General features: G+C 49.9%; 1 protein-coding gene across 3 annotated transcripts in view; it reads left to right on the top strand.

Annotated features, from left to right (window-relative positions):
* The first annotated feature begins 7607 nt into the window (after nucleotides 1-7607).
* Nucleotides 7608-16501, top strand: part of TRAF5 (TNF receptor associated factor 5) — a 46365-nt gene continuing 37471 nt past the window's right edge. For all 3 annotated transcript variants that reach the window (XR_014816607.1, XM_021063867.2, XM_084978120.1), the window contains exon 1: nucleotides 7608-7740. The gene's annotated coding sequence lies outside the window, so the exon portion shown is untranslated. The remainder of the gene's footprint in view (nucleotides 7741-16501) is intronic.

Genomic DNA, 16501 nt, shown 5'->3' with positions numbered 1-16501 from the left:
AAAGAAAGAAACCTGCATCGAAATTCCTGTTGTGAATCAGCCGTTAATGAACCCAGCTAGTATCCATGAGAATGTGTGTTCGATCCCTGACTTCGCTCACTGGGTTAAGGATCTGGTGTTGCCATAATGTGGTGTAGGTCGCAGACATGGCTTGGATCCTGCATTGCTGTGGCTGTGGTGTAGGCCAATGGCTACAGCTCCAATTAGACCCCCTAGTCTGGGGACCTCCATGTGCCCTGAGTGCAGTCCTAAAAAGAAAAAAAAGACCAAAAAAAAATCTTAATCAAGTAAAGAAATTGAGTTTGTAATTAAGTCTGCACACATAAAAATGTCTTGACCCAGAAAGCTTTACTAGTGAATTCTAGCAAAATAGTCTTAAAGAAATAATACAAAGTCTACGTCAGAAAATATAGGAGGAAAAATGCTCCCTTACTCATTCTATAAGGACATTAATACTCTGATTGAAAGCCACATGAAGAGGTAAAAAAAGGAAACTTCAGACTAATGAGCAGAGATACAAAATCCCTAGCAAAATATTAGCAAATAAAATTCAACAATATCCAAAAAGGATTTCAGAACATAACCCAGTGGTGTTTATCCCAGGAATGCAAGTTTGGTTTAACAAAATAATTAACGTTAACATACTAGTTTTTCAGCCTCAGCACTGTTGACATCCTGGGCTAGATAATTCTTTGTTGTGCATTGCAGGATATATATATAACAGAATTCTCAGCTTCTATTTACCAGATACCAGTAGCATCCTCTCCACCACCTCCAGTTTGACAATCAAAAATGTCTCCAGCTGTTATAAAATGTCACTCAGGGAGCAAACCCCTCCACCCCAACTGAGACTCATTGTAAAACATCATATTAATAAAATAAAGGGAGGAGTTCCCGTCGTGGCACAGTGGTTAACGAATCCAACTAGGAACGGTGAGGTTGCGGGTTCATTCCCTGGCCTCGCTCAGTGGGTTAACGATCCAGCGTTGCCATGAGCTGTGTGTAGGTTGCAGATGCGGCTCGGATCCTGTGCTGCTGTGGCTCTGGCGTAGGCCAGCAGCTACAGCTCTGATTAGACCCCTAGCCTGGGAACCTCCATATGCCGCAGGAGTGGCCCAAGAAATGGCAAAAAGACAACAAAACAAAACAAAAAAAACCAAACCTGTTAAGAATTTAACTCATATTAAAAAAAATAAATAAATAAATGGAAAAAGCAAATGATTATGACAATAGACACAGAAAAGACATTGACAAAATCCAACACCCGTTCATGATAAAAGCTCTCAGAAAACTAGGAATATAAGAGAATTTGCTCAACCTGACAAAAGGTGACCATAAGAAGTCTAAATAGTGTCACACCTAGCTGAATGATTTCCCCTAGGATTAGAACCAAGGTAAGGATGCCTGCTGTCATCACTTTTATTCAACATTTTCCTGGTGGTTCTAGCCAATGCAATAAGGCAAGAAAAATAAAGGTTTACAGATTGGAAAGGCAGAACAAAAATTGTCTTTGTTTGTAGATGACATGATCTTGCATGTAAAAAGTACTAATAAACCTCCAAAAAATGAAAAGAATACTGAGTTTAAGAAGGTCACAGAATACAAGATCAATATAAACCAGTTGTATTTTTATATACTAGCAATGAATGGTCTGAAAATAGAATTAAGAAAATTTTATTCACAGTGGTATGAAAAAGAATAAAACATTTAAGAATAAATTTTAATAAATGAAAGACCTGTTCACTGAAATATATAAAATAATGCCGAGACAAACTAACGATCTAAATAAATTGGGGAGGACATAAACATGAATTGGAAGACTTAATGTTGTTAAGACGACACTTCTCTTGAAGTTGCTTTATAGATTCAACCCCGTTCCCATCAAAATCTTAGTAGGCTTGTTTTGTACACATTGTACACAAACTAATTCCAAAATCTATACTGTAATGCAAAGGACTTAGGCCAGGGGTCAGTAAAATTTTTCTCCAAATGGGCAGATGGTATTTTCAGCTTTGCAGTCTCTGCAGTCCCTGTTGCATCTATTAATCTCTACCAATGTAGTTCAAAAACAGTCATAGGAAATACATAACAGACTTGGGAATATATCAATAAAACTTTATTTATAAAAACAAGCACCAACCCAGATCTTAGAGTAACCAACAATTTTGAAAGAGAAGAACAAAACTGAGTGGCTTATACCAATTGATCTCCATACTTGTTATAAAGCTGCAGTAATGAAGACAGTGTGAAATTGGTGTCAGGATGGACAAATAGATGAATGGAACAGAACAGAGTCCAGAAATACACTCACAAATGTATGTTCAATTAATTTTCAGTGAAAGTGCCAGGATAATTCAATGGCAGAGAGTGTAGAATACCTGTATGAGAGAAAAAAAAGAAAAACTGTGATCCTTACTTCACACTGTGCACAGAATTTAACTTGAAATGGCCAAGATGTATGACCTAAAACTGTAAACTTCTAGAAGAAAGTGTAGGCGAAAATATGTAACCAAAAACATGATCCATAATGGAAAAAACCCCGATAAATTGAATTTCCTCAAGATTTTACAAGACCTCTTCAAAGGATGTAACTAAGAAAATAAAAAGGCAGGTCATTGACCAGGAAAAGAATATTTACAAATCATAAATCTGATAAAAGATTTGTTTATAGAATATATATGAACTCTTAAGAGCTAAATAATAATAACTCTTACAAGTCAATAATCAGAGAACAAAAAAAAAAATAGGCAGAAGATTTGGATAGATATTTGCCAACGTTATGCTATGGCAAATGACAAAATCTGGAAAGGTGTCACATCATTAGCGATAAGGGAAACACAAAATTAAGCCACAACTAGGTGTGTGTAACACCCAAGAGAATGGCTAATATGAAAAAGACCGACAGTGGATTTCCCATTGTGGCTCAGTGGGTTAAGAATACAACATGGTGTATGTGAGAATGCGGGTTCTATCCCTGGCTCTGCTCAATGGGTTAAGGATCTGGCGTTGCCACAAGCTTTGGCATAGGTCTCAGATGCAGCTCAGATCCAGCGTTGCTATCTATGGCTGTGGCACAGGCTGCCAGTTACAGCTCTGTTGTAACCCCTGACGCGGAAGTTCTATATGCCGCAGATGAAGCCCTAAAAAGGAAAAAATAAAAAAAGGACTGATGATATCAACTATGGTCAGCGATGTTAAGAAATTGGAACCCTCTCATGTTGCCAGTAGAAATGTAACATGTTACAATGTTTAGCCACTTTGCAAAACTGTTTGGCAATCTCCAGTGAAGTAAATGTACACATACAATATACTCCAGGAATTTTATTTCTAAATCTACCTAAAGAGAAAGAAAATGTATGTCCACACAAAAATTTTTATTCAGATATTCACAGCAGCATTTATAATAGTAGCTATTTATCTAGCTCAAAGTTAGAAATATTCCAAACACCTATCGGCTGGTGAATAGCTAGACAAAATGTAGTATATCTACACAATGGTGTGTGAGGCAGCAGTTCAAAGGAAGAAACTGCTGATGTGTGCAACAAAATGGATGAACCTCAAGAAATTTATGCCAATTGACACAAAGTGCTACATATTTATTTATAAAGCTTTCAGAATATGCAAAACTATAGACACGGGAAGCACCTCTGCTCTTGCCTGAGTCCAGGACTGGGATTGGGGGGTGGGTTTGCACAAGGACATGGGGGGTGTGTGTGTGACAAATTGGCTCTAAATCGTATGTTACAGTTAAGGGTTGCATAACTGTATACATTCACTAAAATTCATTGATTGGGTGAATGGCATTGAAAGCATAACCATAAATTTTTTAAAAAAGGAAAAATTATGAAAGAAAAGTATGTGCAATGAGTGTAATGGCCCCAGTGGCCCCATAATAAGAGGCCCTCATTGTGCCCATAGAAGATCCCATGCGGTTTCTCAGGACAGAGGGGCAAGGTCATGGAGTCAAAGGTGTTTAAACTTTGTCAGTTTTTCCCAGGATAACACCTCTGCTTTTTCTTCTGAATTACTCTGTCCTGTTTTCTGTGAAACAGAGGATGTGGTTAAACCAAGGTTCCAGGAGCACTGTTTAAAATCCCTTCACATTATGATCATTATACAACTACAGATGTGATAAATTCATTTGAGTAATTTTAAAAAAGAGCAAAAAAATAAATAAATAAATAAAATAAAATCCCTTCACACAGAGTAGGCACCACTTGCAAAAAGGAGAAATACCCAAAAAGGTCTTCCGTGTTATCCATTTACTACAAAGTCTAACAAAACCAAACAGTGCCAGTCAAACCCCGGATCTTACTTCATGGCTCCTAAGGCTAAATAATAACCTTAAAATCTGTAGTTTAATGTCTTACAGTACAGTCATACTGTACAGTACAGTAGATTGTCTTACAATCTATAGTTTAATGTCTTAAGTAATTCTTAACATATCCAGAATTAATATGTTAAAATGTCTTTCCATGCATTGATGGGAATTTGCGTGTGTACAGATCTGTTACTAAAGGAATTGTCAAAATGGGTAGAAACCACATTTAGCCAAATATACAATGAAGACAGCAGGCCTAACTTAAAAATAATAAAAATCTCATTTTTCCTCAAAAAGGCTGACTATCAGACAATCGGACCATGATGGGGATTGGTGAGTTTGTGTATTGAGTGGGGGACCCGCTGGAACAAGTACAGATGTGTGACCACAGGTGCAGCATAAGGCTTTAAAAAATTGTCACTGAACCTGACGCAGTAGCTGAGAACAGAGTGAAGCAGGTAGAACAAAATAAATATGGGTCTTTCTTGAGCTACTAAAGCAAAAAGTGCAGCTGCTGGATGCCTGTACTTAGGAGATGTGCGTTCATGCCAAAACCTGCACACGAATTTTTATAGCTGTTTTTATTCATAATTGCCAAAACTTGAAAGCAACCAAAATGTCCTTCAGGAAGTGAATGAATAAGTAAACCGTGATTCATCCAGACAATGGATGTATCTTTGGAAAAAGAGTGTCTGGAAAAGGATTTTTTTTTTTTTTTTCAATTACATCCATCCTGGGAGAAGCCCCCTTAACCTGGCTTCCTGTGGTGGTCAGCACAATGGCAGGCGGAGCTGGGCAAATGTTACTTGAAAGAGCAAATGCACAGGCATTCGCACAGGCATTCATTCATCTATCGCCTCAGTGCAGGACCCACTTAGTGAGCAAGTGAGCAATCTCCATGCTCAGGACCCTGCGGTTTTGCTTTTTGCCTGGGAGTGGTTTGCTGCTGTATCACTTTTTCCGTGTGTGGCTCCATTACCGGCAAAGACTTTCCATTGAAATTAGCAGTTGAAGTTAGAGGTGAAATCTAAGGCCCAAGGAGATGATTTTTGCTCCATATCTGATCTCACTAATATCTCGTGATAGACGATATGACCTTTAACCCTGCTCTAACTAACCCACAATATTGATCAGTTTTTTCACATTAAGGTCCTCCTGGAACACAGGCGATGCATTCATCGACTGTTCCAGTAGGTGGCGCTCTCTGCACTCCATCAGCACCACAGTTCCACTGACAGCCGGGACTACCATCTCTACCTTTATCAAAGCATCCAGCAAATTAAACAGCTGAAGTCTTATCTGAAGTCTGAGGGTAAAAGTTTACCCTTTTTTTCTATGCAAAAATGTAGGGAATAGTCCAAATCTGCCCTTGTTTTTGTAGATGAATGTAGCTTGAAAACTGAATTGTGCTTATAACATGGCAAATATTTTGAGAACACTAAAATTGCTAAAATTTGTCTACTTCTCAAAGTTGTTTTGTTCGAATTCACACCAATCATCTCTTTGAGGGGCAAGGTGGTGAGGTGGCTAAGAGCACAAGAACTAGAGTCTCCGGGTTTCAAATCTCACCTCTCCCAAACTGAAGGAGTTTGCAATTTGGGGCAAATTGCTGAGAGATGAATTTTCCAATTGCTAAGAGATGATTAAATGAGTAAATAGAGATAAATCACTGAGCATGGTTCCTGGTGTATAATAAAACAATGTTAGCTATCATCTGCAAATAATGTTTGTTTTATATGTACATTTATGTCCTGTCCTTCCCACCCATCTTCAAGGTCCTTGAGGAAAGTGATAATGTTTCTTCCCTGAGACTGGGCTTCGTCCTACGGTTGGTTTTCCCTGTTCTCTCAGACATACTGCCCAGGATTTTGTGACCAACAAGGGGAATTTGGAACATGTCCTTGAGTTCCAGCCATCACTCATCTAAAATTCCTCTCCCTTCCCACTTAGAGTCCTAGCCCTGGAATAACTTGGCCTTCATTTCCCACCACTGAAAGATTTGCTGTCTATCTATCTCAGCGAATCTGATTCTATCCTATTTAAAGCTTGAGGATCATTCGTGGGACAAATTGGCTGCTTGATTCTATTGATGAGGAGAGGGATGGGGAGAGACATTTGAAGCATAGTCAAAGACAGTACCAGGCATATCTGCATATAGGCATGAAAAACGTGTCTAGCCAGTGTTTCTACCTTTACAAAACATATGATTTATAACATGTTGGGTGGTGGGGGGTGGAGATAGAGACTGAGAAAGGTGAGTGTGGGCGACCACAAGAGAAGGCACCCACAGGCCCCCATTTCCCCATGGAGTGGTTAATCTGGCTGCCCAACCAGAGAAGGTTTGAAGCTGGACTTCTGGCTCTTATTGAAAATCAGAGACCAGACAAGGACAGGCTGGCCTGGAGCCCGGCTGCTCCTCTAGACCCCGCACAGGGTCTTTGGTGCTCCATTGTCCCTCTGCTTCTCCAGGACTACAGCCTTCACCTCCCTGCGTGTGCTTGCTGCCTGGCTTCTGGGCACACCTGAGTGGTGTATACTATTATTCTCCGCTTTTACTGATGAGTAATTGAAGCCTGGGCCGTTAAGTAGCTTTCCCTTGGTTGCCTAACCGAAAGCGAAGGAGTTAGAATGCTCTTTATGATCCATCAAACTTCGCAGAGATTTATGCAGACTACAACTGTCATTCGGAACGTAGACTTCTGGAGCAGTGTAAGAAAGAGCCCTCTCTTGGGGAGTCTGGAGGCCTGGACCCAAGATGAAGCCATAGCACTTGCTGAGTGTCTCGCTTTGGGCACCTTACTTCCTGTCCCTTCTCTGGACCTCGGGTGGCTGCTCTGTAAAATGGGGATGACCAGGCCTACTTCACAAGGCTTCGAAGGTCGAAGGAGACGTCTGGGGAGTCCTTGGTCCAACAGCAAGCTCTACAAGTCCCCGGGATTGCCAGGCCAGCGGCAAATTCGTTCTGCTGTGGAAGAAGGTCGGAAGGGACCGATCTGAGCCAGACCTCAGACCTGGGCTAATGGGTCAACATATGAAAGGAATGGCTGGACCTGCTTAGCCCTGATGGAAAGGTGAGAGAGGTACCGTTTAAACGCACTTGAAGGAAATCATCGATGAGTTTTATTTGTAGGTACTCGTGATTCTAGCGAGGACAGGTTAGGTTTCTAACTGGCAGCTAAGGTCACTCAGCCTCCGGTCTACACCTTCCTGCCCCGCTCGCTGCCCGCCGCCTCTCTGGCCCCGCCCCCGCCCCGCCCCGCCCGGGCTCGCCCCGCCCTCCTTCTTCGGCGGGCGGGGCTCCGCGGGCCGGACTCGGGGGCCGAGGGCCGAACCCCCGCCTCGTCACCACCCGTCGCTGCCTCCGAGTCGCCGAGCGCGTCTGCCGGGCGCCAGCCGAGCCCCTGGGCGCCGACCCACAGGTGAGTCCCGGCCGGTGGCGGCCGGGGTGGCCGCACCGCGGGGTTGAGCCCCACCCTGGAGCGCCGGAGTGAGGGGGACCCTGGAGCGCTTTTCTGCTCGTTGCGTTTACTTTGAAATGGAAAACTCTGCGGTCGCCCGCGCCCCGCGCCCGGCTGCGGGGCCCCGGGCCTGGCCTCCCGTTCCCCTCGCGCCCGGCGGGTCCCCGACTGGCGCTGGGAGGGCGCGCGGGGTGTGGCGGTGGAGGCGAGGCGGCGGCCGGGCGGGGCGGGAGGCCACGGGAGGCCGGCGAGCAGGTGGCCCCTGATGCGGGCGTGTGGGTGCGGTATGAGGGGTGTGGCGGGGACTGGGGGTCCGGAGCTGGGGAGCGGCTGCAGGGCGCGGTAGTGAACTGGAGGGGCCAGGTTCAGGGTGGGGCGCGCAGGCGGAGGAGGACTTTCCGGAGTGCCCTGCACACCGTGGATTCCCGCCCGCGCCCCCGACACCCCCATGCCCTCAGGCACCCCCTCCTTCCACTTTTGCATGACTTTCCAGCCAGAACTCTCTAGAATGAAACTTTAGTATTGGAATGAATGGAAACCTTGGGGAACAGTGCAACTGATGGAGCTCAGTTAGAGCCTCCCCGCCAAGGGGGGCGCTCAGAGGGGTCTTGGAGGCAAGCCAGACTCAGAGGTTGAAATGAGTTGCCTAGGGACACCCAGGGAATGGGTGGAATCTGGGTTCTCCACCCCTGACTGTCTCCCTCCTTGTTACTGCTCTGCAGGGTTTTAGCAGTTCTGAGAGTTTGCAGTGAAAACTGGGGACACCTCTTGCTACTAACCCCACTGGGCTTCTCCTGCAGAGTTTCCATATTTGGCTATTTCAGATTTGCTTTCATCAGAACTCTGTTATCTTGCTGTGGCTGGCAGGGTTGCTCTGGGCTCGCAGTGAGGTTGGTGAAACCAGGCGTAGCTCCCGGCCCAGACTGTCCTCCCCCCCCACCCCCACGCCACGGTCCACAGCCGGGGGGGGGGGGGGGGGGGGCTCTGACCCCGGTCTAGTAACCAAATGAATTCAGTAAATATTTATTGAGCACAGGTGCTGGCAGAGAACGGGGGTAGGGCCAGGGGAATACATTCCTTCTTTCAGAAATATTTGCATTGTAAAAGGGCTCTGGAAGACAAAAAAATGCAAAGAAACTGGCTGAAGTGCTTCTGGGAAGAGAGCAGTTCTGGGTGTGTGTGTGAGAAAATTTTAAGCAAGGGAAGGCGGGCTGGGACTTCTCATATCTAGAATGTGGCTGCCTGCTTTGCCTCACACAGACAGCTCAAGACGAGGGGGTTAGCGCAACTGCTGGTTTGCCTTTCATCTCCCACCTCCACCTCTACGCTAGTTTGAATGAGAGAGAGAGAAATTGCTACAGGAAAGACAGATGTGGGATGGAAGCAGAAAATGCCTCGCCTTTACAAAAGTTTGTTGTTGTTTTTGTTAGTGTTTTGAGCTCAGTGGAATGCGTTGGTTCTCAGAAGCTGGTATCTCTCTTTCTGGGTCCTGGACAAAGGCAGAAGAAGGTCTCCTGGCTGGGCCGGCCTCTGAAGTCCTGCCAGAGGGCAAATGAGGGAGGTGGCGACGTTCTCAGGTCGTCTGGGCCGAGGTCTGTGGCAGTGGGGGAAGATGGGCAGCATTTCCGTCAGCGAGCGTCACCTGAGTACCTGTGGGCCGTGGGTGGCAGGTGGTGGAAACAGCGTGGAAAGGAACTGGGCTTCCATCCACTGCAAGTACTTACTAACTGTGGCCAAGGGGGTATTTCAGTGGAGATGATTTATTGAGGGAAGGAGCTGGATGCCTCTGAGTCAGTCCCATTAGGCTACAGCCGTGGGAAAGGCTCGCCAGCGTCGGGACCAGCAGACCCTCTGTGATGATCTCAGCTTTGCTGGAGCGGACCCTGAAGAAAAACTAAGAATGCCTTGTTGAGAAAGCTCTTTCCTTTTCAAAGCGCTTTCTCATTGCCCTTGTCATTCGGAGCTCGTTTTGTCCTCCACGATGCCCTTTCGAGTCAGGCCAAAGCAGGATTATTCCGCGCATGGCCCAGATGGTGTGCGTGAAGCACAGAGAGGGAAGTAACCCTTTGGGCTCCACTGCTGGGCCAGGCGTGGGTCTCCAAGGCCTTTGGTTCCTCTGCCCCAGGCTTCACCCCGGGTTCGCAGAGGACGAAATCTGCCACCTCCTCCCCAGCCTGAGGGGTTCACAAGCGGACCCAGACTCAATCAAGCCTGCGTGACCTGTTCCGAGCAACAGGGAGCAAGCTCCCCCAGAGCCTCTGCCCTGGCCACTGCATGAACAGATCCCCCTCCATTAGTTCCCCCTGTTAGTGAACTCAGAGCGAGGCCTGGGTCTGCGCTTGTTGGGATCCTGGCTTCTGGCACAGAGCAGGCCTGAACGAATGTTCGCATTGAAATCACTTGGGCCATGTCTCCCTTGGGCTCCGAGCCACCAGGGCCTGAAGCCCGGGGAACGTGTGCTGCGTGGGGCTCTGGAGAGAGAGGCTGAGTGGGACTCGCCTAGTCCCCTGAAGTCAGAATAGCAGCGTCCCCATTGCCAACAGCCCATGTCCCCTGAGGAACTTCTCACTGCCTCCCTGAGACCTGGGAGAGGCGGGGGCTTCTCCTTCCACTGCAGGCTGGGCCTCAGCAGCCACTGGAACGTTCTCACAGCACGCAGGGACCGGCCAGGACCCCAGCCCAAGTCTTCCAACTCCAGTCCATGTGCTTTTCTCCTAGTACCTTGCCTGGAGGAGACCAGGACTCTGGACGGGACGGTGGGGAAACCAGAAAGCTGTTCAGCAAAGGCTGCCTGACGCCTCTGTCACTGCCTGGGGGTCTTTAATGAGAGCTCGTCGACTGGGGGAAGGGGAACAGTGACAGACCCAGGCTCTGAACAGCTCTTCCTGCCGAGGTGATGCATTTTTCTGAGGTCCCTCTGGGGCAGGAGCTGTCACCCCGGCAGGGTATAGTGGGTGGGTGGGTGGCTGTGTGTGCATCGGGGCCAGAGGGGAACACGCTGCAGAGTGAAAGCCACCCCCAGCGCTGCTGAGGCCAGGGTCGGGCCTCTGTGAGTTTGTTGCTTTGCTCAGAGCAGAGCTTTGTTTGGAGGGTCAGACAGCGGTTGTTCCCCTAGAGTCCCCAGCAAGCCCTGTCTTGTGAGGAAGTGGGCCAGAGGGCCAGGGAGAAAATAAAAGTGAAAATACTCAGCAGCCCTCAGAGAAGAATTCGGGCCATTTGCAGTGACCCTGAGGAGCACGTCCCGCATGCGGTTACCTGGAGGCAGGTGCGTGCTTAGGGTGAGCTGTAGCAAGAGCACTGTGCCTCCCAGGCTCCGTGCAAGTTCGGTGGCCCTGGTGTTGCTGATGGAGCCTGGTGGGTGGCCCTCCAGGGAGGCGTGTGTGTTGCGGCAGAGGGGACCCCTCCCACTTACTTCCAGCAGAGCCTCGAGCCCTCTTTCTGGACCCGCTCCATCGCCTCCCCTCCTGGCCGATTCAACAATTCGAAACACCCCCGGACTTTGCCCGGCAGCTTTGCTTCTCTCAAGGAAGAGGAGGGCACCACCTCCTCCTGCGCCCCTGACTCAGCATTCCCCTTCCTCAGAGACAGACACGCTTCTCTGCATTACCCCGCTGGCCACGGACTGCCCCACCTGCTCAGTCTCTGTTCAATACGAAGACGCCGCTTTTTCCCGGCCCCTCTCCTCTCTGTTTCACTGACCGGCTCCGGGCAAAGGGCAGCCCTGCACCTGCCCTGCTGCCGAGATCGCCGGCTGCAGGCTCTTCCGGGGCCTGAGAATCCTGTCGCCTGCCAGCCCTGCAGCTGTTGCCCAGCTCCCTGGAGGGGCCACCCCGTCCCCACAGACATTGCCTTCCTTGACCTCCAGCTTCTCGTCCTCCTGCCACCCTGCAAGTGCCAAAATGGGGCCAAGGCTGTGTCCTCAGGCCGACTGTGCCATTCCCGGTACTTCTGTCCCTGGAGCCCTGCTGTGCACCCAAGGTTTCTTAAAGAGAGGCTGGTCAGGTCTCCACTTCTCACCAGCTCTCTTCTTGGTCAGTTGGGTTTGCAGGACACGAAGTCCTCGTCACGGTGTTTCTGGAGCCCCTTAGCTGCTCATCCCAAGCTGCCTCTTCCTCCATGTTCTCCCTGACCCCTGTGGAAATCACTGCTGTCCCTTGTCACCTCCGTTCTGTCTCTTCCCAGCCGGTCCTGATCTACCATCCCTTCCCAGGGCTGCTACCTGAGCGCCTGTCTGTGCAGCCTCTTTCCTATACCTCCTGAACCGGCCCTTCCCTTGCTCTCCTGCCCTGCTGGTTCCCTTCCACACTGTTGCAGAGGGGCCTCCTTGCATGCATGGTCTAATCAAGACCTAATACTTCCGCAAATGGCATAGTGGGAATAATACAGTCTTTAGAATCTGACAGGCTTGGATTCAAATCTGGATTTATGACTTGCTGGTTGTAGTTGTATGATTTGGGCATGTTGCCCAGCTTCCCTGAGTTTCTGTATTTCACTGGTAAACAGAGAGTAATGTCACCCACTTGGGGTTGCTGGAAGGATTAAATGAGTCAATATATACACAGAGCCTAGTGTCTGGCAGGTATTCAATAAAGCCGGGGTTCTTCTTCTGAGTGTTTGACAGCATGGAGAGTTGTAGAGTCTCTGGAGAGGTAGAAATTGTGTGTCTAGCCTAAAGGCATTCAAATTTAAATTTAAAACAGACAAGCGCAAGAACTGCCATACACCAGGGTAGCATAGCATTTGAACTGGCCCACGGCGGCCGCTTTGCCATCTCTAGACCAGGCTACCTCGGAGGCCAAGGTGGGTAAACTGGGATGGGGCAGGGCACGGTGAGGATGAGCTGGGCTGAGCGCCGGGCAGGTAGAGGACAGAGAGTGGGCGGGTAGCATCGGACAATGGAGGCCTGGCCCCGGGGGCTGGATCTCAGGGGAAGGTTTCCAGTCTTGGACTTGTGGTCAGAGCAGTACAGCCCTGCAGGACTAGTTGCGCTGGGCAGGGAGGCCACACAGGGACCCCGCAGAAGATATGAAATGAATTTGGGAAGCAAAATACAGGCACTGGCTTGGTCACCAGGAGCAGCGCAGTGACTTCCGTGGCATCCAACCGTGAGGTCAGAGCAGAATGAAGAGTGAGACTGACTTGGTGCAAAGCTGCCAGCCAGAGCCCTTGCCGTGCTCCTTTCCTGGGGGGTGGCTTGGAACAGCCAGGCTCTGTGCGGGAGTCCTTGATGCCGGAGCGGGGAGGCAGGTGGGCAGGGTTAAGCTGAGCAGGTCACCAGAGTCCCTTGTCTGCCTTCAGGACGTTGGGTGTCTGAGGAAGAGGCTGAGCTGTGATACAACCTGTGAAAGTTTACCATGCTGCCGTGGGTTAAAAGCAAAATAATTTAGTCTAACAGGAGGGCTTATGTGCTAAGTAGATGCAGAAGAAAAGAAGTGATGAAGCAACTTGGGAGGGGGCAATTATTCCAGGAAGCCCTCCTGAGGACTGAGGAGGGGGGACAGGCAGGAGGGGAGGGAGGGGACACTGGACCACAGGCAAAGGCATTTCTGAGGGTCAAAGGAAGGAATGAATAGTTGTTTTTAATGGATGGAAGTAGATTATTCTGGAGCAGGCTGATGTAGAGGTGGTTTATGTGGGAAAAAAAAATTGCCTAATAATTTGGGATGTGGCTTCAACCTCTCAATAGCACTCCCTTGACTTTCCTCCAAAATGCCCAGTTTCGTGTGTTTGCTTTGGACGGTCAGATGCTAAACGCTCAACCCTTCCATGATGCTAACAATCCCGTCTGTATGACTTCACTTCACTTCACCGACACTGGGTCTTTCTAACAAGTGTGACTTCTGTAGCCCCCATCTCTGCCATTGCCTAACTGTCGCGCTGGATTTTCTCGGCCTTAACTCTGTTTAGGCCTTGTCCAGCAGCTGCAGGGCCTTCTGCACCTAACCTGGCTATTCCTAACTTCCTTCGCATCATTTCTCCTCCCTGGATGACCTCTTGTTTTGTTTGTTTGTTTGCTTTCATTTTTCAGCCACACCCATGACTTACGTAAGTTCCTGGGCCAGGGATAAAATCCTAGCCAAGGCTGCGACTTACACCACAGCTGCAGCCACATGGAAACGCTAACCCAGGGTGCCAAGCCAGGGATTGAGCCTATGCCACTGCAGAGAGGATGCCAGATCTTTAACCTGCTTCACCACAGTGGGACCTCTGGAATGCCTCCTGTTTAAATCTCCTACTTCATGCCCTTCTCATTCTTTTCCAAGAAAACTCAAAATTCTTTTCTTAGGAAGGCCAATCCCCAAGACCATGTCCAGGTTCAGTGGTTTGTTAGGAAGACTCAGAGGATTCAGCCTATGGTCCATAATATTGCACAGGTGATTACATAAGAGATGAAGGTGGTCGGAAGTGCTATGAGGGAGAAGCACAGGGGGTGACAGGGACCTGAGCTGGCTGAGGAGGCATGTGAAGGCTCAGCTGAATTCATGATGCGCAAGCTGGGCTTGGATGAGTTGAGTTCAGTGAGGAGGCAGGGAGGAAGGAGAGGAGGTTTCCAGCAGAGACAACAGCTTGAGCAAAGGGACACCAGCCTTAGGGTGAAGGCCAGGAGGAAGGAAGGTTCTCCACTCGTATGAGGAATGGCAAAAAGGCCAAAGAGGCTGGAAAATAAGGGGTGGGAAGTGAGATAGCCTGGAGATGTGGGCAGGACCAGGCTATCATGGGTAAGGGTTTGGAACTGTGAGAGTAACAGGAGGCTGTGGAAAGTCTGTATGAGTGATACCACTTTGGCTTTTTCAAAGGCCGCTCAAGCTGCTATGTGGAGGATGCTTTGGGGGAGTGAGTGGGTGAAGGGAAACCAGTTATAGGAGGGGAGATGGGGGGGTGGACCAGCTGTAGGAGGGGAGATGGGGGGTGGACCAGCTGTAGGAGGGGAGATGGGGGGTGGACCAGCTGTAGGAGGAGAGATGGGGGGTGGACCAGCTGTAGGAGGGGAGATGGGGGGTGGACCAGCTGTAGGAGGGGAGATGGGGGGTGGACCAGCTGTAGGAGGGGAGATGGGGGGTGGACCAGCTGTAGGAGGAGAGATGGGGGGTGGACCAGCTGTAGGAGGGGAGATGGGGGGTGGACCAGCTGTAGGAGGAGAGATGGGGGGTGGACCAGCTGTAGGAGGGGAGATGGGGGGTGGACCAGCTATAGGAGGAGAGATGGGGGGTGGACCAGCTATAGGAGGAGAGATGGGAGGGTGGGCCAGCTGTAGGAGGGGAGATGGGGGGGTGGGCCAGCTGTAGGAGGAGAGATGGGGGGTGGACCAGCTATAGGAGGAGAGATGGGGGGTGGACCAGCTGTAGGAGGGGAGATGGGGGGGTGGGCCAGCTATAGGAGGAGAGATGGGGGGTGGACCAGCTGTAGGAGGAGAGATGGGGGGTGGACCAGCTATAGGAGGAGAGATGGGGGGTGGACCAGCTGTAGGAGGGGAGATGGGGGGTGGACCAGCTATAGGAGGAGAGATGGGGGGTGGACCAGCTATAGGAGGAGAGATGGGGGGTGGACCAGCTATAGGAGGAGAGATGGGGGGTGGACCAGCTGTAGGAGGGGAGATGGGGGGTGGACCAGCTGTAGGAGGAGAGATGGGGGGGTGGGCCAGCTGTAGGAGGGGAGATGGGGGGTGGACCAGCTATAGGAGGAGAGATGGGAGGGTGGGCCAGCTGTAGGAGGGGAGATGGGGGGTGGACCAGCTATAGGAGGAGAGATGGGAGGGTGGGCCAGCTGTAGGAGGGGAGATGGGGGGGTGGACCAGCTGTAGGAGGGGAGATGGGGGGACCAGTTATAGGAGGGGAAATGGGGGGTATATCAGCTATAGGAGGGGAGATGGGGGGTGGATCAGCTACAGGAGGGGAGACGAGGGGACCAGCTATAGGAGGAAACACCAATTATAGGAGGCTGTTGCCAAGGCCCAGGGGAGGGGATTGGGGCTTGAATCGGGGGCTGGTCGTGGGGGAGGAGGGGAGGCATTTCAGGAATGATACCAGTTGTCTGGTGACAACAGCAAGATAAAAGGTGGCCCCTCACGGAGCGGGAGCTCTGAAGAGAGAGCAGCTCAGGAGCGGAAGAATTGGTTCTGTTTCGGGTGTGCTGGCCTTGGAGCGTGTGTGACACTGAAAAGCAGACACCAGGTGGGCAGGAGCGCATGTGGAGCAGGACGTGGTGGAGACACACTTGGGAGTGGCTGGTTCCTATGAGGTCTTTGATGCCAGGACAGTGTGGTTTCAGGGACGCTAAAGGGAAATAATATTTGAAAGTGTTGGTTTAGGGTCGAGGTGGGAGTCACTAGCGTCAGGTGTTGCTGGGAAGCCAGCCAAGATGAAGACTGAAGATTGAGCCTTGGCTTAAGTGACCCTGCAGTCGCTGGGTCCTGGGTGGGGGCAGGGTGAGTGGCTGGGGAGGGTGTGAGCCAGGCCGGGGTGGGCTGGGGATCAGAGTGAAGAGAGGCCAGAGGAGCTGTCACTCTGCTGGGGGAGGGCGAGTTAAGAAGTCTATGAGAGGAAGGAAAGCTCGAATTTTGGAGAAATTTTGGAGAAATATGGGGGTTGCTTTCGTTGTAGGAGAGGCTCGTATTGTGTGGCGGAAGGAGCTGGCTGAAAGGGAGAGGCTGACAGTGAACCCCCTCTTCCCAGCAGAAGAGCCCTGCGGGGCCAGGCGGCCAGGGCAGGTGGAGAGCTTGGCC

The sequence above is a fragment of the Sus scrofa genome, chromosome 9 (assembly GCF_054392235.1).
Source record: "Sus scrofa isolate SSC_HxYL_T2T_F1_AM1 chromosome 9, Sscrofa_HxYL_maternal_Yorkshire_Landrace_v2.0, whole genome shotgun sequence".
In the NCBI taxonomy this organism is placed as follows: Eukaryota; Metazoa; Chordata; class Mammalia; order Artiodactyla; family Suidae; genus Sus; species Sus scrofa.
The sequence above is the reverse complement of the archived record's forward strand: the minus strand, read 5'-3'. Positions and strand labels throughout refer to the sequence as shown.